The sequence below is a fragment of the Plectropomus leopardus genome, chromosome 12, assembly GCF_008729295.1.
Source record: "Plectropomus leopardus isolate mb chromosome 12, YSFRI_Pleo_2.0, whole genome shotgun sequence".
In the NCBI taxonomy this organism is placed as follows: Eukaryota; Metazoa; Chordata; class Actinopteri; order Perciformes; family Serranidae; genus Plectropomus; species Plectropomus leopardus.
The window spans coordinates 26,918,504-26,940,599 of record NC_056474.1 but is presented as its reverse complement, the minus strand read 5'-3'; positions in this window follow the sequence as shown (position 1 = coordinate 26,940,599).

Sequence of the window (22,096 nt, the reverse complement as noted above, 5' to 3'; positions counted from 1 at the left end):
CTGAAATACTCTGTAAATTTTGGTTGGGTAATAGTTTCATTATTAAATCAATTTTGTTAATTAGTGCTGCTATTACCAACATAAGTTGTTTTTACCTAACTTCGCACTCTTAAAACTCCGCTTCAACTGGCATGATGGCATGGCTACACATTGTTTGACTTAAGATATGAATGCAGATATATTTTTAAAAAAACCCAATATTAGGCTTCACTGTCTTTATATGATAGCCAGTGGATTCTTATATTGCAATTCGGACAATGTGTTCCACCGCTTTTGCCCTCCACACGCATGGTTTACTTGATGCTCAAACGTGATTGGTCAATATTACTCCAACTACAAACCTACCTCAAACAATAACCAGAACACTTTCGACAGTAAAACCTTGTTCCATTACCTATGGATTGTGCATATTTCACAAATACCTTTTTATAGAATTTAGGTCCATACATGCTCTGGATCATATCACATAATGTCAATCAGCAGGTGGAGTTTGCTATATTGTCATGAAAATATAGACTTTAAAATTTCTTTTTTTTTTCTCCTTAACTTTTGAAGCACAGGTCGAGTTTCAAGAAGCAGATGCTTCTAAGTTCAAGAATGATATTTTAGAAAGTAGTAGAAGGTAGTGAGGTAGACAAAACTCTTACCTCCTATATAATCTCTATTATGGAGGGATTTCAGTTGCATGCGAAACTGAGAGACAGAGAAAAGTATATGGCATGCACAAGTTGCCGCATGTAGGTACATGGATAAAGGAGCTTTAAAAGATTTTGGGGAGCTTTTGATCAGGGTTGGGGTAAGAATGGAAAAAAATAATCTACAATTGATAATCAGTCATTAAACATTTAATTGAACATGCATGTAAAATTGTATTAATCAATTGATAGGCTATGCAGTGCTGTCAAAGTATGTGACTGTCACTTGACATGTTGCTGTGAGCTTTGATTTCGGAAAAAAATCATGTGGCATTGTTTGAAATAAGCAACACTTTTTTTAAGATAACGATTTAATGGTTAATCAGTCGTTAATTTTACAAATAATCGATTAAGGAAAGTGCTTTTTAGAACCCTAGGATGGGGGAAATGAAACAGCAAAGAACCACATTATTTTTTTGTGGCAAGGTTGTATGGATACACAGACGTCAAGTACTGATTTTTTTACAATATAAATTGCAAATATAAAACTTTTGATAGCCTTGTAGCATACTTAAAATCAGTATCTTTTTCAGGCCACTCAATACATTTTGCTGCAATAAAAATGATTGAGGTGAGGTGAATAGACTGAAAACTTTTATCTTATGAGATAAAATGAATGTTGACGAAAATGTCCTGTGAGGACATAATTTACAGTTGAAAAAAGAGTTAATGAATGACAATTTATCGCGATAGATGTCGCAAAACCCAGTATATCTCAGTACCTTTAAAACTGCATAAATATTGTATCGTGGGGTGATTCCCACCCCGACTATTGATGTTGATATCTTTGCATACACCACAAAGAAGATCTTCACTGATGCACAGGTACAATTGCCATCTTGGACGGCATTTCATTGCTTTAACGAATGAAGAAGACATATTTCATATCTCTTTCTGTCTCTGCTTTCCGCTCTCCCTCTCTTGTCACATTTAAAGCGCGGCAGTGACTTCTGCCACGTGAGGCCAACTTCAGTCACATGTTCCTCACTTTCATCCCCAGCAATGGTCCCATATGTTTGTCAAAATGTGTATGTTGTGTGCTTTTTCCGGCCCGATTTGTTCCCATGCCTTCTCTCCAATGAGCCCCGCTCTCCCCGGGGGTCTGAGCTGAAGCCTCACGCTATTTATACAGACCGAACAGCTGGGGCCCTCCCAGCCAAAGCAGTGAGGGATGGGTAGAGAAATTATCATGGAAACTTCAGGTTAAACCAAGCGTTGGAAATGTCTCTCTGTTCCCTTGTCTTTGCTCTCTCGTCTTCCACTCTGTCATTTGTCTTTCTCCCCTGGGTGTCCAGAGTGGCCAGGTCAGGTCATATTCAGCTCAGGTCAGCCGGACCGCCAGACAAACATCGCTCACTTCTTTGAATCTCGTCCTTTATCCCGCTTTCAATCTCTTCGTTATCTCTCTGCTCTTTTTCTCTTTTTAACCACTCTGCAACTGATGTTTTTTTCCCCTCATTTTTCCTTTCACAAACACTTTCTTTCCCCACTCCCAATTAAAGAGCTGGCTGTTTTGGACTGAACAAGAAAGGTTGATTTTCCCTCCAACAGCGCCTCAACACTTTCTGTCCTTTTGTTGTGCCGGACAAAGCCGACCTGCTGTTGCAAAACTGAGCTTTTTGTGTTTCTTCCCTTTTCTTCTGCTCTATGGCTCCTGTGGTGCTTGTCCTATTGTGAACCTCAACCCTGTGAAATTCTCTCCTCACTGCCCCATCCCTTCACTTATTTCATCCTTTCGTCACTTCACTTCTCTTATCATATCTTCTCTTGACTGTTCTGTCCTCTGCTCTCGGCTTTTCCTCACGTGAACTGCTCAGGAGGGGAGAGAACGTCAGGCCTATCGATGCTTCCTTCAGTTCAGGGCCCCTTTCACAGTCAGACGTCCCATCACAGGCATGCTGAGCTAACGAGAGGTGAAGAGATATTAACCTAATTGCAGTAAGGGACAGATATATAGATCGAGAGGGATGTAATAAGCCCAGACATGGCTGTCGGCTCCCTCTGAGATTAGCCTCCCAGTGTAAAAGCAGTTTGATCCATGGATAATAAAGCACAAGAAGTTATGCTGTGCAGCCGGCCGATTGATTAATCATTTTGAAATTTTTACTTTTTGTATTTAATTAGTTTCTTAAAGCACAAATCACCAAGACGTCACAATTACAGCAAGCTCTTTACAATACGTTGATGTGTTTGTGACAAAATGGATCACATCACAAAGACTGCATCATTATCCAATAAGAGTGTCATCGGTCAACCGTTAATTGATTAACCGCCAAGATTTTTTTTACTGGTTACACACATCATTCTAAGGGTTAATTTTGCTTCTCTTCAGTTTAATGCATTGTGCAACAGTCAGGTCTGGAAGGAGCTAACTGGCTAGTGGCACTGCTAATTTGGCAGTTACCACTAGTGTCATTGTACTGACCCAATAGTGTTGCCGTGTGCTGTGGTCATACCTTTGATTACAGAATGGCGAGGCAGCATAACGGCGTGATATTCCTGCCTTGAACAGGCAGTGTAAAATGGAGTTGTCATGCGTCTCCAGCTGTACACTTGTGTTCAGATTTCGTTACTACTGACATTTCTCACACTAGACATTAAAAAGATACTGTGCACAGTTTTATGTCCTCACTCTCACTAGCTGCTTGCTGGGTACATTAGCCGTTGTGTCTGTACAGATGGAAGTATCACTGTCAGCAGAATCCAACATATCTCCTTCCATAAGGCAAAACAATGGACAGTCACGCAACATTTGGTCCACATCATCATAAAATGGGCAACTTATTAGCACTCTGTCACCAAAACAACCACCACATCTTGCACTGATGTCAGGATGCATTAGCATTTACACTACAAAAGATAGGTGTACAAATGCGTCCTGGACCACCTCTGCAAGTGGTTTGAGTGATGTGATTACAGTACGACTTGGTAGTCGCCTACACTTGTATTTAGAGCCATCCACTTGTGATCAGATCACTGAAAATGTGTGTTTTTACCAAGAAAACAGATCCTTTGTCTTGTACCTGTCTTTACTTGTATGTTGGTGGTTCTTTGTGTCTGTGTGCTTACTTAACATGGACTGTAAATCAAGGTGGGAGGGAAATACAGTCACTCCAAAAGTATACTAACATAAAAAAACAAGGAGGATTTACATTAAAAAGCCTTAATTATAGTGGCTAAATCATTAAAAAATCCAAAATGTTTCGACCAAACACCAGCCTCCGTCAGGGCTTCAAAAAAAAAAAAAAAAAGGATGGACTGTAAGTTGTTTGAATGACTTTTATAAAGTAGTCTGAACTGGTTTCTGTCTTATTTGATAGATGATGGTGCATTTGATTTTTTTCATTAGACGCAAATAATTCAAAAAGCTTTCTTCTGAGCAGCAAAAATAATTTTTTTTTTTATCTCTGACAGAGATATTTCCAGTTTATAGTAGATAAAAGAAAAGGCAAAATAGTCCCTCCAGGCCTAACACAGGTAGACCAAGTCCCACTCATACTTGTGGGCATCACCTTTGTACTTGGGGGTCGAAACACACACAAAATAAACACGAAATAAACACAGAAAGTGTTTATTTTCTGCTGGAAGTTAGCAGTCATCCAACTGAAACAACACTACAAAATTACAGTTTGATAGCTCCTCAGTGAATATTAATTGTGTTTCATTGGCCTTTTGGATCAAAAACTTTTTCAACTCATATAAGAAAGGCACAGGAGACATTTATCTTCCATGAGTATTCAGTGATATTTGAATTTATTTGTCAGCACAGATAAGAGTGCTTTGAAAAAGGAGAAAAACATGAGAGAGGAGATGAAGTGAAAAGAATTCAAATGAAAGGAGATTATTTTCAGACGTGATGTCTGATGGGTGCATCTTTCTGTCACCCTTTTCTTACTTTTCCCTGTCACTCCTCCCCCGCCCAACCCCTGCTCTATATTCCACTGTGTTTGAGGAGTTATCTGCTCCCAAAACAACTTTGTCCTTCACAGTCCGACAGTCAGACACTCGAACATTTTTTTTTTTCATCAGATGCCCCTAAACTCAACTACGTACACGTTGCAAAATTTAAACCCTGGACTTGAAACTGTTGACTTTTTAGAGGAACCTTTAAAGTGTTCCCTGAGCAGCCTTTTGTTTCTGGAGTACCGGGCACCGGAGGCCAAGTGCCAATGGGAAAGGAATAATTCTACAGATGAAAAAATACACCTGTTTTGTTTCTCCTTCATGTTTTTCTTTTCCCAATGAGATATCAGAAGAATAACTTTTTATCGCTTTTCTACAGCTGTAACCGAGCTGTTTTGGGTTACTGCTATTGCAAACTGAACATTTCCTGCTGCTTCACATTAAAGCCTTTCCACCTGCAAGTCAGCGTGATGCTTTTATTGTGAAGCCGCTACAGATAATACATTGTTTTTGTCATCATGTAAGTGGAACTTGTGTTATGTTTTGCTGTTGTTCCATAAAAAATGTTACACAAAAAGATAAAGACGTATTTCTTAGTCTGGGTAAGTGGTTAGATGAAGAGTTGTAGACAACAGGTTCTTCTGTGGTTTGTGGGAAGCGCTGACCTCTACGGGCCCTGACACACCAAGGCAGTGGCTGGTCATCAGTCAATATTGGGCTATCAGCAAGCGTCTGTCGCTCTTGTCTTTGTAGTTTGTCCTGAACTGTTTGCCCTTGCCAGCCCTTGTTTTTTTTTAGCTGATGCAGCTTATTAATCAGCATTGGAGGTTGAGGAGCCCATCAGTGAGTGAAATCACTATGATTGGCAGTTCAGCTCAGTGCATGAGAAGAAAAATTGAAGTAGGGAAAGTAAACAAAGAGCTAAAGTCAAAAGGGAGTACGGTTAAAACAAACTCACTCAAACTCCCTTTCATTAGTAAAAATAATTTTTCCTTAGCCATTGACCTTTTTAGCAGAAACGTTTTGTGATGTCTTGTTTTTTACTGCTGCACTATAAATATGCTTTGTTGTTTCAACATTGGATTATGTTGTTAATGTGCTAACTGGTAAACTAGTGTCATGGTGGTCTTCCTATTTCCCCTGTTTAATGACAATTACAGTCTTCTGATGTGTGCTGGTATGGAGAGTTACTTCCTCCAACTCAATTTGTAGAGCTTGTGTGCTGGTTGGCTGTCGGTTTAAGTCTTTGCGATGTGTTCATGTATAATTTTTTGGCCGAGTCATAGGCGATGTGAGGCAATTCAACAGTTGGCTTAAGTTACCGCTAGTTCTTTGCTGACAGTTAAGTGTGTTTGGGCTTTAACATGTCATGAACATAAACAAACCACCTCATCAGACAGTCCTATGGATAGCTGTGAATGGCAGTGTATAGCTGTGAATTTGTGGCAAATGCACTGTGCACCCTGCTAGAGTGAATTAAGTAACCTAGCAAAAAATGTTTAAATTTTACTATCGATCATGGTTGGATTTAGGCTTGGGCAGTATGTCATATGACGTGCCTTCATACCTTCCTGAAATTTTATCGGAATATGTGGTATATGACAGTATAACTGTGTGGTGCCAGCTGTTTACAGCGTCTTTCAGCTCAGCTGCCTGTTCACCAGTAGAGACTGGAAACTGAGCTCTTGTGGTACGTGCTGTGCACTACATTCTATGAGTTTAATAGAAAGTGGAGCGCCTGTATTTATGATGGTATTGATGGTATTATGGTGCCGTAATACTGTGATACTGCTAAAGCCTAGTTATCTGTATTAACCCCTTACGTTGTTTTCTAATTGTAATGTGTTTGCCTCTAAATAGACTAACTAGACTAAATTGTAAATAGTGCAAACCTGACATAAAAAAAGACATGATTTTAGTTTTCCCAAAAGCAGTTACAACCTCAAGCTTTATTAAACTAACAGGACAGTATGCATACATTTGTGTTCAATCATAGTTTAATATGCTGGGATTATAATGCCACCTCATCTGTCCCTGCCATCTGTTTGTGTAGCTAAAACTCCAACCTGCCTCCTAATTACAGCTCCAAATCACGCTGCGAGCACATTTCATTACCTGCCTGATTTTAAAGTGTAGTTAAAAAGCCTAGTAAAGGAATGTGAGACCCAAGCTACATTAATCTTCAAATTACTGCATATTTGTCATGGTCATCAGCAAGGATATTGGTTTGTCAGTGCTGGAGCTTAAAAGGAAATAAGAAGCCTCCCTACTAAAATATTTGCCTTTAGTTCTTGCTCTCCCTTTGAACGTTGTTTGTTTTGTATGTTTAGTGATGGCATTTAGGATCAATGTCTGTGTTTGGCCTCAGGTTAACCTGTAATAGATGTTGGCATGTGCTTGGTGGTTGACAGGAAAGCCTTGAGGGGAGAAGAGATTCATTCTGACCTTATCAGCGTTTTGCTCCTTGCCCTCCTGACTGTTTGTCTCTCTGCTCTTGTCCTATGACTTGTGCTTGTTTACACAAGAAAGGGGGTGTAATCGATTAGTCAATCAAATGCCTTGAAATGAATTGACTATGAATTATTCTGATAGTCAATCATTTTAAGGTCCCCTTTAGAGATGTATGTAAAAATACTCTGCTATGATTACTGTTTTTAGGGCTGGATCCAAATATTTGGCTATTTGATTATTTGATAGGTATTTGGTTTTCAGTTTAGGCATTCGGATATTCTTTTTTTTTTTTTTTTGCAGACTATAAAGTGTCACAGAGCTGTCAAACATTCGAAGGCACACCTGGCTCTTTCTCACATAACACTGAAGCTCCATGGTGCACGGTGTCTCTCTCCTTCACCTGACACATGTACGGTCTCTCCCCACTTAAGCGCACGGTGTCTCCCTGACCTGACGGTGAAGCTGTGGTTTGCAAGGTATTGTCAGGTCTGGCTCACAGACTGCACATAAAGATGAACAAGTCCCCACTTACACCTGTTGTGCTTAAGTGAAGCCAAAATATCTGGGATACGCCAGCTGCCATCTTGTGTTGGTGGCATCATTCGAAGCCAATCACCTGTCCATCCAATCACGAGCAGCAGCATTGAATGCAAATGCACGGATTGCCATACACAGCTGTTAATTATGGCAGAAAATTCAATAACTCAATAAAACCAAACTTACACTTGAACAAACATCCCGGGTATGAGAAATACCTTAAAAACCAGAAAACATCTTTGGGGAAAATTTATTTTTTTTGTTCATCCTACATCCTACATTAAGTTGTACAATTGAAGAAATAAGCTATAGACACCAAAGCCATTTTTATACCAGCTTCTAAACATGTTTATTTCTGCTGTAAAGCTGGGCATTAACATCCATTAATATGGGGATCCATGTGGATTTACCTTGTTTTAGAGCCAGCCTCAAGTGGCTTTTTAAGGAACTGCAGTTTTTGGCACTTCTACATTGGCTTCATTTTTGGCATCATACCTGTTGCTTGCCCAGCTACCAATAATTTCCGTGACTTTTCGTAAAATGACATTTTGTCACTTTTTGAATGTGCAACCTAAGGCAACAATGAGATTGTCCTTCAGAGAAGACTCTCTCAGAGAAGACTCTCTGAAGATGTGTGCCCCATATTAAATACATGTAATAAAGACATGCTTGTATGAAGTAGGTGGGTGTGGAGGTGCTCTTAGGAGTTCAAGCTCATGGTGTCAGTAACATCAGTAGGCTTTGATGCCTTTGAAAATCCAGTGGACATTCACACTGCATTGTTCTGCTTTCACGCGGGCCGTTTTGCTATCAGAGGGCACACATATGCAGAAACAAGTGAGAATTTTAACAAGTTGGTGTTATTATCAGCGGCAGCATCTGTGCTTCTCTAATTAGATTTAACTGACCTAACATAATAGGGCAATTAGTTAACGAAACAAGTCCTTCCCCCTCCACAAACAGCCAGCTGCAGCCACAACAAGCGTTTATTTTAGGATCTGTTTGTCCACACCAAATTCATAGAGTTTTTCGTGATTGTCCCCACACTTATTGCCTGCATGATTAAAGTGTAGTTAAGTATGTGTGTGTTTGTGTGAGGGTGAGGGTGGGTGGGTGCACTTGTTAAGCCTTTCATTAGATTTGACCTAATCTGGGGCCAACAGACCCTCCTGAGGCAGAGCTAGTAAGCAGTGACTGGATCCCTGTGGAGGTACTAATGGTCTGCCATAGTTTAGTTCTCAAATACACACACACACACACACACACACACACACACACACACACAAACACAAACACAAACGTCTGTACTATTATAACGCTCCCTGAGACAGCTCCTCAAAGGAGTGAGGACCAGCTCCAATGACTTCTCATCACAAAAATGTTATAACTCAGATTTTTAAAAACAAATTTGGTAACGCAAAGACTGAAGTACAAGAACAAACACACCACCTTACAGCATATCTCTAAGCATTAAGCTTGCAAGCACATGTGCATCAGGCTCTTATCACCTGAAGAGGTGTTTTAAAATTTCTATTTCACTTTTTGTTATCATGTTGAGTAAAAAGCGAGCCAGGTCTGCTACAGCAGCAGTAACATCCTGCTGTAAAAGGCTCCCGGCAAAAACACAGTTAGACACTCTCCAACTGTATGACCACAAAATGTGATGATTCTTGCAACTAGTAGTGTGCCCTACATATGTTGTATTAAGATGAATTATAGCTGTAAGTCACTGTTCTCACAGTGTGCATTAATAGATTTATATTTCTGCATTGGATTTTACATGTTAATGGCGCTACCAGAACAATAGACAGATATGTCACAGTGACTGTAGTTTTATATATTTTTAAAAATCTTTATGCCTTCATACGAGCTAACCAAGGCCGGAGTTATTATTCTTTTGGTTGTCTGTCCATCCATTCCATTATTGTGAACGCAATATCTCAAGAACGCCTCAAGGGAATTTCTTTAAGTTTGGCGCAATGGTTCACTTGAACCCAATGATGAACTAAATAAATTTTGGTGGTCAATAGTCAAGGTCATTGTGACTTTGTCTCTCATTCTTGTGAGGGCGATACCTCAAGAACACCTTAAGTGAATTTCTTCAAATTTGGCACAAATGTTCACTTGGACTCAACAATGACATATCAGAATTTGGTGATAAAAGGTGAAAGGTCACCATGACCTCACAAAACATCTTTTTGGCCACAACGCAATGATTCACATACTTTTTCTGACAAACTTTCACACAAAAGTCTAATCGGATATAATGACGAAGCAATGACATTTTATATTCATAAGGTCAAAGTTCAACTTCACTGTTAATGTCATAACTCAGGAGCAGAAGGGGAGGCATGTGGTCAGACACTGCATTAGTGACAATAATCTTGGTTGCCCACCTTGTAATTGTGCTGATTTTATAGATCTTCTCTGCCGTTGGGGAGAAGAGGTGTGGAAAGCGTCCATGTTTTCATAGACATGGATGTAAACTGTAGGTGCAACTTGACTGGTTGTGGAGGTATACAGCTGTGAGGCGGTTATTCTGGTTTCTTGAGATGAAACAACAATTACATCTACTAAAAAAAAAGCAGTTATTGTCTTGCAATCATCAATAGACAAAATAATCATGTTTTTACACAAATCTTGATAAGGATGTCTTGAATTTGTTTCGTTTGAAGGATTGTGACCAAATTACATACTTAACGGGACATTTACAGCTCAAAAATAGACTTTAAGTGCTCACTAGCAAAACTATGTAAAGTTTGCATTGTTTTTAAGTTACCTCAAAAATAGTTTGGCATTTCTGTGCTGAAATTATTGTTAGTTAACCAACAATAACCTCAATGTCAATGCATAAGTCAAATCACTGTGTGTGCATCTAAATATCTGTAGGTATTTATGTAAGGTTGTTTATCTACTCTAAGTAGAAAGAAATACAGAAGTAGTGAACAAAGTGCAATAGTAGCTCTTAAACAATGATGAGTCTGTTATAAATGTGTCAACGTGTTAGACTATTTGTTGGGGGCACTTGTTTTCATTGCCCTCAGTACTTCCTGTCGACACACTGAATAGGGCGGGTATATGGTAATGATTCTTTTATTGGATCCCCTGTGAGATTCTAATCCTCTGAATTGATAGACAAATGAATAGCATCCTGTCTGCGTTGCTCGTCTCGTGTTAAACATAACTGGAGGGCCTCCACTCAAGCGGCAGTGTCCATTGTCCCCGGCTATCAAATACCCATTAGGCCGTGCGCCAGTTGCTTGTCAACTTTTAACATCTCTCGCACCACATCCCCGTCAGAGACTCGACGCCACGTCTCGTTCTGCTGCATGAGTGATGTTTTTGTTGATCTCTCAATCACGCTCCCATTGTGGACGCACTTTTACCTTTTCTCCCTCATAACGCTCACTTCCTCGCTTTTTGTCCTCGCTCTTTTTGTCGCGGGCAGCCATTAGCCATATGGTGGCAAACAGGCACAACAATGCATGCAACAAAACAGAGGCTCAGGAGGGAAGCGGTTGAATTTGAAAGGGTGTAACTCTGTGAACGCGTCGCGGACGAGGCAAAGGAGGAGGGTTTTGGCTCGGCCTCTCGGTGTGACATGGCGGGGAGGGGGGGCATTGGCAATGTCAGGGTGTAGAGACGGACAAGGATTTGGAAGAGTCAAGTGCCGCTGAAAGGGAAGTTGTTGGTGGTCTGCAGAGTTGCAGCAGCTGCCCCTGAAAACAAACGGAAGAAATAAGAGAGACAGAGAGAAAGAGTGGGTGGGTAGGGGGGGTTGCAGGGCGTGCAGGCACCTCACTAGTGGGCTCCTCACTTTTTTCTTGTCTCCTCGCTTTAATCTGTTGGGAGAAAGAGTGAGCGAGAGAGAGAGAGAGAGAGAGAGAGAGAGAGCTTGGCTATAGCCCATGGGTGCTCCAGACCTCCCCCCACTTTACTCCGGCCAGCTTAACTAGAAGTTCAACACCCCCCTGTCCCCTCCGCCGCCGCCGCCACCATCGGTTCTCCTCTCTCCCGCTTAGTTGCTCTGTATTCAGCCTAGGTGCTGGAGTGACAACGAGCCATTCATTGTGGAGGTAGAGGGAAAAGACTGTGGATCTCTCCTGTGTCTTTTTTTGGGGGGGAGGTGGTGGGAGTTGGGAGAAGTGGAGGGGTGGGGGGGAGGCGGACAGCGGAGGAGAAAGGAGGGGAGGGCGCATATTCCTGAAATGGTGAAATACGACAGAAAAAAAGGGTGGTGGGGGGGCAGAAAGAGAAAGTAAAAGAGTGAGAGGAGAAAGAGAGGGAGGGGTGAGTAAAAAAGTAAGAGCGCAAAGGAGGGAGGGAGGGGAGCTGGAATCACAGAAGGATGGGGGGGGGGGGGGGAGAGAGAGAGTGGGCTACCATGCCGAATGAGCAAGAGAGGCGGAGAGGAAGCAGAGCTCCATCAGATGAAATGAGGTGAAAGTAATTCAGGCATTAATCAAGCCAGGGCAAAAGGGAGGGTATACTGTGTTTTCTCCCCCCTCTCTTTCGCTGCGGAACTGAAAGGCAAGGTGTGAATGAAGGAGCATACAGTGGCCAGCAGAGAAGCACCACTGGGTCACAGCGTCAAATCATGTCCGAGTCGAACACCATTGCCGCTTCCACCGCAGACCAGGTCAGTTCAAGCTGTCATATTGTTTTTGTTTTGTTTTTTTTTTTTTTCTGTTTTTGGTTTTTTCTGCTGGCATCAGAAGCGAGCGTGCCGATGTGTCTTCTCTATCGCCTCACGCCAGCTTAAGCAGCGGGAGACATCTCGTTAGAAGACTTTCGAAAGACTTCTAGGAATAAGAAGTTCCGGGCAGATGTATATTATCTTTAGATCCTAATTCGGAAGTAGTTAAGGAAGTTTCTAAGAGCAACCGAGCGAGTGTGTGTTTCTTGGACTATCAAAGCAACGATTGTTTTGCCCGGAGCTGCCTGGACAACGGTACAGGGTCCTGAAAGAATTGAATTCATCAAGACGAGCTATTGTCTACGCCGCCTTATTTTTCGGTGATCATTCAGGGGGTCTGTGACGACTCAATACCCCCCGCACCACGTGAGGAGGGGGACGCAGCTCTTTAAAAACCTGACCACGTGTGGCGGCCCTGAAAAGTTTTTATAAGTAATTGCAGTGGGAAGTCCGGGCAGCGCTGTGAGAGATGGGGTTGGTAAGGAAGTGGGCTGGTCCGCCGTGTGTGTGAAAGAGAGTGACAGAGTAGAAAAGCAGAAGTGTCCAGAAAAGGCCGATATTTATGCCCCCCTCCTTTCCTCCTCCTTCTCCCTCTCCTCCAGCCCTCCTCCCCAACAAGCCGTTTTAATCGCACACTTTGGCACATCCATCCTTTGCTCAGCTTTCTTTTTTTAACTGCTGACTGACTTTGAAACACTTTGAAACAATTAAATCCTCTGATCTGTTTAGGATAAGATATACAGTTATTTCCATTATGGCAGGTAAAGACAAAAAGTGTGTGTGTGTGTGTGTGTGTGTGTGTGTGTGTGTGTGTGTGTGTGTGTGTGTGTGTGTGCGTGTGCGCGTCTTTGTCTGTGTGTGTGTGTGCATCCGACCTTGCTGCCGGCTTATGTTGTTAGCCAAGTCCTTGTCTCCTGTTTCCGATTGCTACTGTTGAGGCTGAGTCAGCTTGCTATAGTTCTGTAGGCAAACACACACACACACACACACACACACACACATAGAAGCACAAAAGTTTTGGGTACACACAAAACGCACACGCCCAACACTACAGCTGCTCGAATTGCTCGCACACAAAAATTCGGGGATGGATTGTGGGTGGAAGGTTGGAGATATTTAGAGCTGCAGAGCGCGTGCGTGTGCACGTGGCGGCACCACACACACACATGCAGGTGTACAGCAGTAGCTGAAAACACATGCTAATCCGCTGATTCTGGTCCATTTAGATTTGTTAACACACCATATTCCCAAAGCTTTGACTGACAGGACTGTGTGGACACTGCATAATTACAGGCGGTGGATGCATGTGCAGATAGCGCCATAATTATTGACTATGAATTTGTGGGCGTTCTTGTCAGAAACTGCAGGTTTTCTGGTGAACTTTACTGCATTTTTGAGCTCCACGCTGTCACTTATCAGTTTTCATGGATAAGTAGCGTTTGTGGATGTGTTTTTGTTTTTGTCTTAAATGTCATAACTGAGACAAGATTCGGCAGTTAAACGTGATGTCACTCACATCGGGAGGCGTATTGTAGGAGATAAAAGGTTATTTATGCAGGGTAGTCAAAATGCTTTTGTTTCTTTTAAGACTCTTAAGTACTTTCACTTTACTTGTAGAACAAAAAAAAAAAAAGGCAGACATGCACACATTGTACATTTCCTCATGTAGGCATTTAGAGGTGTGCAGATCTACTGTACATATTGTCATGTAATTAGCTGGTACAGATCCCAAAGTGTATAAATGATTATACCTTGTCAATCCTTTTTGCTCTGTATTATTTTAAAGCTTAGAAATTATTTCAAAACATAGACATTTTGGGTGCATTTTATTCAGACAAGTTTATAGCACGAATCACAATAATATTGAGCTTTGAGTTTTTTTAAGCAGTTTGCTCCCAAACAATAGTCTTCCCTAAATAAATCATTTGGCGTTCACAGGTACAAACAGTTGTAATGTGGTCACCATCACTTCACGGTTTTGTTATTGGTATGAAAGTACTTGCCTAGCAGGAGGACCTATTTTACGCTCAAACAAAACTTGCTTTGCAGAAATCAGTCATACAGACAGGCAAGGCACATTTCTGTTTTGGCTAAATTTGTCTGAAGAATGCGTCTCAGCAGGATTTGAAAACCACCTCCTGTCATCCAAAATTAAGTCGCTCTAAAGTGAAAAATGTTCAGTGATCCCGCTCAAAGTTAAGACTGATAACACTGTTGTCACAGAGCAGAAAAGATAAATAACTAAGTCTTAATCTAAATCTTAACATCAGTAAAATCAAGTGAACAGATTTTTCAAGATAATGTATTTAAGTGTTTCTGCACCGTTGCTTGATTATCAAATAATTGATAAAACTTTTAATCACATTTTTTTTGTAACATTTCCTTAGTTTAAAAGTTGCAAGTGTAGTTATTTTTATAAGAACAAACATGTTTTTTAAGCAGATTTTTAATTGGTTATTGAACTCCCCAATATATAATGATAATAATAATAATAATAATAATAATAATAATAGTAGTAGTAGTAATAATAATAGTAATCATCATAATTATAATAATTCACTCTATGTAATTAATTTACATTACAACTATTTTTTTTTAACTCTTAATTTGGGAAACCCAAGCTTAGTTGCCCGAAGAAAATACAAATACATTACATTTGTATGATTTATACATACAATTACAACATTTCCAGAGTTATATAGCTCTAATGGGCAGAGTTTTTTTATCAGAAGGACAAGTGCATGGTGGATGAAATGAGACAGCTGCTGAGTAGCAGACCAACCGTGTTTTTTTAATGACACATTGTGACATTTCCAGCAGTGTTTGAGGCAACGAAAGTGGATATTTTTTTGAGGAGACACCAGAACATTTCCATTTTTAGATGTAACAACAAAATTGTGTATTTTATGCAAAAACACAGATTTTTCCAAACCATAACAAAGCGGTTTTTGTGCCTTAACAAAACCACATTAACCTCTGCATTATCACAACGTACAATTGAAAGGTAAAGAAGCGCAACGTTTCTACATATCCCCTATGATATGTGGAAACGTTGCGTTTTCAGAAATGCACAAATCTGGCAATTGGGTTGTTACCTTGCAGACTCTGGCTGCCATAAGCGACCCACCATCCCATTCCACCCAATCATTTCCCTGACCTCTGTCCACAAATACTTCTCCCATTTCTAAAACCACCCAATATCCTGCCTCAAAAGTTGTTTCCCTGACTGCAAAATAAAATTCAATCAAAAATACCCAGCTCAGATCAGAGCCCTGTTCCTTCATTTCCTGTCATTACATGGGTCACGTCCTTCTCTCAGCGGTAGACGGACCTCACGGTGTTGGGACAATAGTCTGAGCTCATGTGTGTGTTTGAAGCATGCTTGACTAATAATTGGAGTAATAAGGAGTTGGGATGGATCTGGTAATTGCTAAGTGAGTGCTGATGATTGCCTTTGACATCCTGTTACTGAAAGAAAAGATCAGATCGGATATTATTTCCATTTCCAGACAATAGAAAGTCATTGCTTTGACTTCAGGGAATTATGTATTTCATTATTTAATTATCATCATATTTGAGAATAGCAATTTGTATTCATGGTAGCTGCACATTTAAGTGCAATCTCTGTGCACTCTGGGACCATTTGGCAGGATGCTAAACTACTTTTCCTAATTTTTGAAACACAGTCGATACTACTAATCTGAAATAGTCATAACTCGAAGAAAATGGCTTTAACAGACTGACCCAAATTATTGCTTTGTATTTAAGCAGATTTTCTGGATCATAGGGTGCCTTGCCAAGAAGCTAATGAGGCCTGTTGTGTAGAGAAGTACAAATTCTTCTGCTGTAGAGGCATTCATCCAGAGTGCTGTTGCACTCCCAACACCTACCTTTTCTCTTTATGTCTCCTATAAGAACATGTGTAGACATATTTAGCCTCTCTGCCCTGCAGGCTGTCACAGTCTCAGCGTTGGTTTAGCAGGGTGATGTTCTCCTAAAATAACCCTCGGTAGTTTGAACTACCAGGGATTTGGCAGGAATCTTTGAAAACGCACATTTTCTGCGAACTTATTGAGATGGTTATGACTGTGAAACAACCATGGATGTCATATATAATGTTATGGTAGCTGTTAATATACAGTTCAGTACATTACATCTAGCGTAGGAAGCCAGCAGGGGCCCACACACACACACACACACACACACACACACACACACACACACACACACACACACACACACACACACACACACACACACACACACACACACACACACACACTGCCCATCTGGGGGCAGGTGTTGCAGTTTATGGAGCGGAAGTGCAAAGTAGCTATGTTTACTCACTGCACCGAGGCTTAGCAAGCAAGGGAACAGACACATGTGGAAAAGAGAGTCAGAAATAGATATAGAGAGTGTATGTGTGTTTATGTGCGTTAGTGTCTGTGTGTGTGTGTGTGTGTGTGTATGTGTGTGTGTGTGTGTGTGTGTGTGCGCCCCTTGTCCATCTCCCTATGGTGGATCTAACCTTCGGTCTCCCTCTGACTTCACTAAGTTAAGCTTCAGGGCTCACAGCTGCCTTGCAGAAACACACGGTCGTACAACACAACACACAGCAAAGAGGCTCTACATGCATGGTTGGGCAGACGGATAGCTGCAAGCTTGACTGATAAGTTCGAAGAATTAATGATGGGTAATGGCGGAAGGTGGGTGAATGGCTGACCAGCTGAGTGGCATGCTGAAAGGGGAGCTGGGTATTTGATGGAAGTGTGAAGGATTAGAGGTTACTGACCTGCTGTATGTAGATATGGACATGGATATGTAAGTCGAAATGTCTGACTTGCAGCTTATTCCAGAAGCATTTGAAAGTTGAGGCACATATTCTCAAAGCCATTTGAGGCAGTAGATCCTTGGGATAATTTAATGGTGCTACAGGTTTATATTATGGCCGTTAGTTTCAATCATTTTGACTTTGTTTCTGTTTGTAACTCTGTTTGTTTTTAAGTCACCTCTCTGCTGTAGAAAGCTCTAAACACTACCATACCAAGCCTTCCAGAAGTGAAAGTCTGTGTTTTAGTAACTTCAGAACTCTTCGTTGCTTCGATTGGGAACAAAACACCCTGCCATAGTCTCCAAATCAATCACAAACAGAAGCAGAGTCTGAAAGTAAGCCCATTTAAGCCCCTCAAATGATAAGCTCGAAATTTTGGGGGAGGCACATTTATTGATGATGAGAAGATCGATTCCACTTTCATATCTGTCTGTTCAATATAAAGCCTACAGCCAGCAGTCAGTTAGCTTAGCTTAGCATAAAGACTGAAAACAGCGGGAAACAACCAGCTGTCCAAAGCCAAAAAACACAGCTACTGGAACCCAGACCTGCAAACTCTAGAGTAGTGAAAACGGGGACAGGGTACGACAGTATAATGAATCAACATCCTGCTTTGATAAATACAATTTTGTCATTTGGGGCCAAGATGGGCCACAGGATGCACAAAAGTATTAGCATAAAATAGGCTTAAAATACCAAAATTTACTATGTAGAATGTCCCATTTGAGAAAAAAATCTATACGATATTATTGAATTAGAATTACTGATGCATCACTGTGTATATCACAGTAATATTGCAACTGGAAAAGGTGGAGCTAATTTTAATTTATTTATATGTATTTTATAAATTACTTCACATACTGCTTACTGCTGGGTAGGTTGTAGGTTAGGTTAGGTCAGCAAATAAGAACCGTCGACCAGTACACAAATACATATACAAGTGCGTCTAGGGTTCAGTCATCATCGTCAAAGCAAATCTCCTTCTTACCTTTGCATCATTTCCACTACATGGTTCCGCTCAACTTGACTTAGTTTTGGTATCAGGTGCTTTTCTCAATTTCGTTTTTCCACTGCAGATGGGACCCGGTCAATTCAGGCATGATCCTAAAATGATCGTCATAGTGCCCCCACTTAAAACTGCTGCGACATCATCAATGCGACGCAGTGCTCACCGCTCCGTCCAGCTTTTTCTCGATCCTTTTATTGGCAACCAAACAGAGGAATTTATGTACTTTGTCGATTGACCATCTTGTGGTTTTGCTGGTTGGCATTTTTTTAAAATAGGGTCTAAAGGAAGTACAAAGTTGTGGCTGCTATTGAAGGTAGATAAGGTATTTAAAAATGGCAAGTGTAGAAGGGGTTGACATATTATCAGCCTGGCCAATCATTGGGGCCTCTATTTGGCATTTTGCTGATTATCTGTATCTGCATTTTATTTTAATGATCACTGATAAAATTAATTAATTGAAAAATGCAACTTCAGGGAGCTATCATTATTTATTCATTTTTAAATTAAAATTTGCACCTGACAAAAAAATGCTGGGAAAGAGTTGCTGGGAACTTGCTGTATATGATATTGATGAAACATTTGCTAAAGAGCCTTAAACAAAGTTTTGTGTTGGAATTTGTTATATTCCAAATTCTAAATATTGACAGAAAGATTTTTATTTTTATTATAAATGCATTTTGGTTCCAAATATCGGTTATTGGTCTCATAAACTACTTATAATTGGTATCGGTATCGGGCCTGAAAAACCAAATCTGTTGACCCCTTAAGTGCATGCAGGATGTTTCATGTTGCACTAGTGACGATTCTCTTTGATCAATCAGTGATCTGCAGTTTTTTAAGTCCTTATAGTATCAGCTCAGCTTGTTTGGAACCTTGACCAAGGTGGTACCAAAAAAAGTGACGGGTACTTTCCACAACTTTTGCGAATGAAAAAAACAAAAGTCGAGCCATGCCATACCATGCAGTGGGAATTAGGTTTTAGATTACCTGAAAATGTATAGTTTTTATAATTTATTTTGTTTTTATTTTTTTTTATTTTTCAATTTAATTTAATTTAATTTAATTTAATTTAATTTAATTTAATCAGTATTCAAAAAACTAATACAAATAAGATAATCTCAAATGAAATAACAAAACTATGGAGGTATTTTCCTCAGAATATGCTTCTCGCCATGGGAGCGCTAAAATTGACAGGGTTTCAGACAACAGCTGGGAGCAAGACAGACAGGAGAGGCTGTTTCTGAGTGGGGTCAAAGGTGTCAGACCTTGAAATGGTTTCAACACTGAACGTTTGGTATTATTGCAACATCTTTTAGAGCAGTGTCAATTATTTCCATTCAATGATATGTTATTGTCACTCCTTTCTTGCTTCAAATATGATGTCAGGGCTGATAGAGCAATCAAAACATGTTATAAAACATGACAAAATATAGGTTAATTACCTGAACTCTATGGCCCCTTTCACAACACTGAGCAGAAAACAGCTCCAACTGCTCATCCACTACTATAACTCAAAGGCTATCTAAAGGGTAAAGGATCATATCTGTTCTTATCGACAATTTACATGCTTTAAGTTCGGAAGAGGCCATATTTTTTAAATAAAGATGCAGAATGTAAGTATACAAAAGGGAAATAAAGCTTTCATCCCTACATACGGACATAGACATGTAACAGACGGTTGTAAGAAGCATACATATATGGGTAGGTTACACAGTGGTTAGTAGCCCAGCTAGAGTTACCCTCCCTAGGGAAAACAGCCCATTGAGGAATTTTGGGGTCATGGCAAGGGTGAACTGGCCAAAGTTCCCTTCAGTGGCCCAGAGCAGCATTTTCAAACCCGGAGCCTGTGGCATTTGGGACTGATGTACATAGAGGTTATATTCAAGTATCAGCAGGCCTCTACAGTCCTGATTTTAGGCTGAAAGAAAAAAACAAGACAGGCAAAAACAGACAGAGATTTAAAGCAACAGCTATGATAGATGTTAAATTCTCATCAACCAATTTTGGTTCCCTAAAGGCAGTCAAGGTCATATTTGCCTCCATCCAAGGCCTTTGTTTAATAACACCTGAGTCATCATCAGTTTTCTATTGCTGAATTTAGGCACCTTTCAAAAGCATTTTAAACCTGTGAAACCTGAGAAAATTGGTTTGATTTCTTTCAAAAACACAGGAAAAAGATGAGCAACTTGGCAAGACATATCCCACAAACTGAAAAAAAAAGTAAAAGGTCCAAGGACATAAAAATAATAAAAATGAGAGAAAGCGGTTCGGAAACCTATATTTACATTTATCTTAATTATATATTTTAAATCATGTTACAATAGAAAGGAAAGTAGAAAAAAAAAATTTCAATAACAAAGAAAATACTTTTGATACTTCTTGCTTTTTATTGTTTGTTTTTTATTTTACTTTTTTGTTTTTTTCCTATTTTCCAGTAATTTCCTTGTAATATCTTATTAATTTCTTGCTAATTTTTGGACATTTCTTATTAAATTGCTCACTGCTCTCTGATGTTTTTTGAAAGAAACCAAGCTAATTTTCTTAGGTTTCAAAGGGTTAAAGATAATTGTAGTGGCTGAGTTGCCTGAAGGGCCCTTAAACCTTGACTCTACCACACTGGTGTTGTTACCCATTTATTCAGGTTCTTGGAACTGTTCGTTACAAACTGAAACTAACTGGACCATTGTGGCGAGCTGAGACCTGCCTTCCTCTGTGAAATGGCAGGAAGCCAGTTCAGACTAGTGAGGTGCTAAAGTGCAGGACTGGCACTGTGGGATGTTGGTATAGAAGGTCATTGTCAGCCCACCTGCCTTATTGAATTGAACTCAAACTGATAACTGAAATACACTGACTGTGCAGGTTTTGCTTGTTTCAAACACAGTCTGTTTGAAAAGCTCTGTGCTGCTGCTGGGTCTTCCTTTTAAAAGGTTCATCATTTCAGGCAGTTTTAGGTTGTGCTAATCATACACAGGCAATAATTAACACATTAACCCTTTGAAACCAGGACTGACATCAGTGTTCTTGCGCTGCCTTTAGATGCCTTTTCACAAGTATCCAAGTAGCAACTTGGCATGAAATAGGACTGCAAAAAAAAAGTAAGAAATGGCAAGGAAATGACCTAGAAATTATCCTTTTTTAAAAAGAGAGATAATAACAGAAATTTACTAGGGAAAAATATTAAAATAATGACATTTATGATTCTTATAATTATACATTTAAAATTAGGCCATAGAAATACATATATTTGTTTATATTGTATTATATTTAGAATTTTCTAGCACTTTTCTCAGGTAATTTACTGTTAGTTATTTATTAATTTTTAAATTCTTTTATTTTATGTTTTGTAATGTCAGGTAATTTTTGTAACTTTTAAAAAAAGACCCTTTTTCCATTAAAGAAACTTTTGAAAGAAATCAAGGCAAACTACTCAGGTGTCAAAGGGTGAAGAAAAATATGTTTTGGAATCTGCAAATGACAAAAATGAACGGAAAGAAAATTCATCCTCTCCTCTGAAATTCTAAAAATATCTTATCAAATCTAACACTGAGAAAGAAGGAGCAGCATTATCAGGGACGCCACACAACCCGGCCACTCCCTGTTTGAACCGCTGCCTTCTGTTTACGGATTCAGGACAGGACCTTAGAGACCGCTACCCCAGACACAAAATTATAAACAAAGATTAATATCTATCTATTAATAATAATATAAATCTCTGTATTTATACCACTGTATAAATCTGCAAAATTAATTTAAAGACATTCTGTGCAGGATTTACCTAAAAAAAAAAAAAAAACAATGTATAGACTCATATATATATATATATATATATATATATATATATATGGAGGTGAAACACCAAATGAGAGAATCTTGATCTGGCTTTTACTTAAAATTTTGCTGGTGAGTGTGTTTACAAACACTAACTTGCAGTCCTGCATAATGCACCTTTAACTTTGACTTTTTATTCTGTTTCT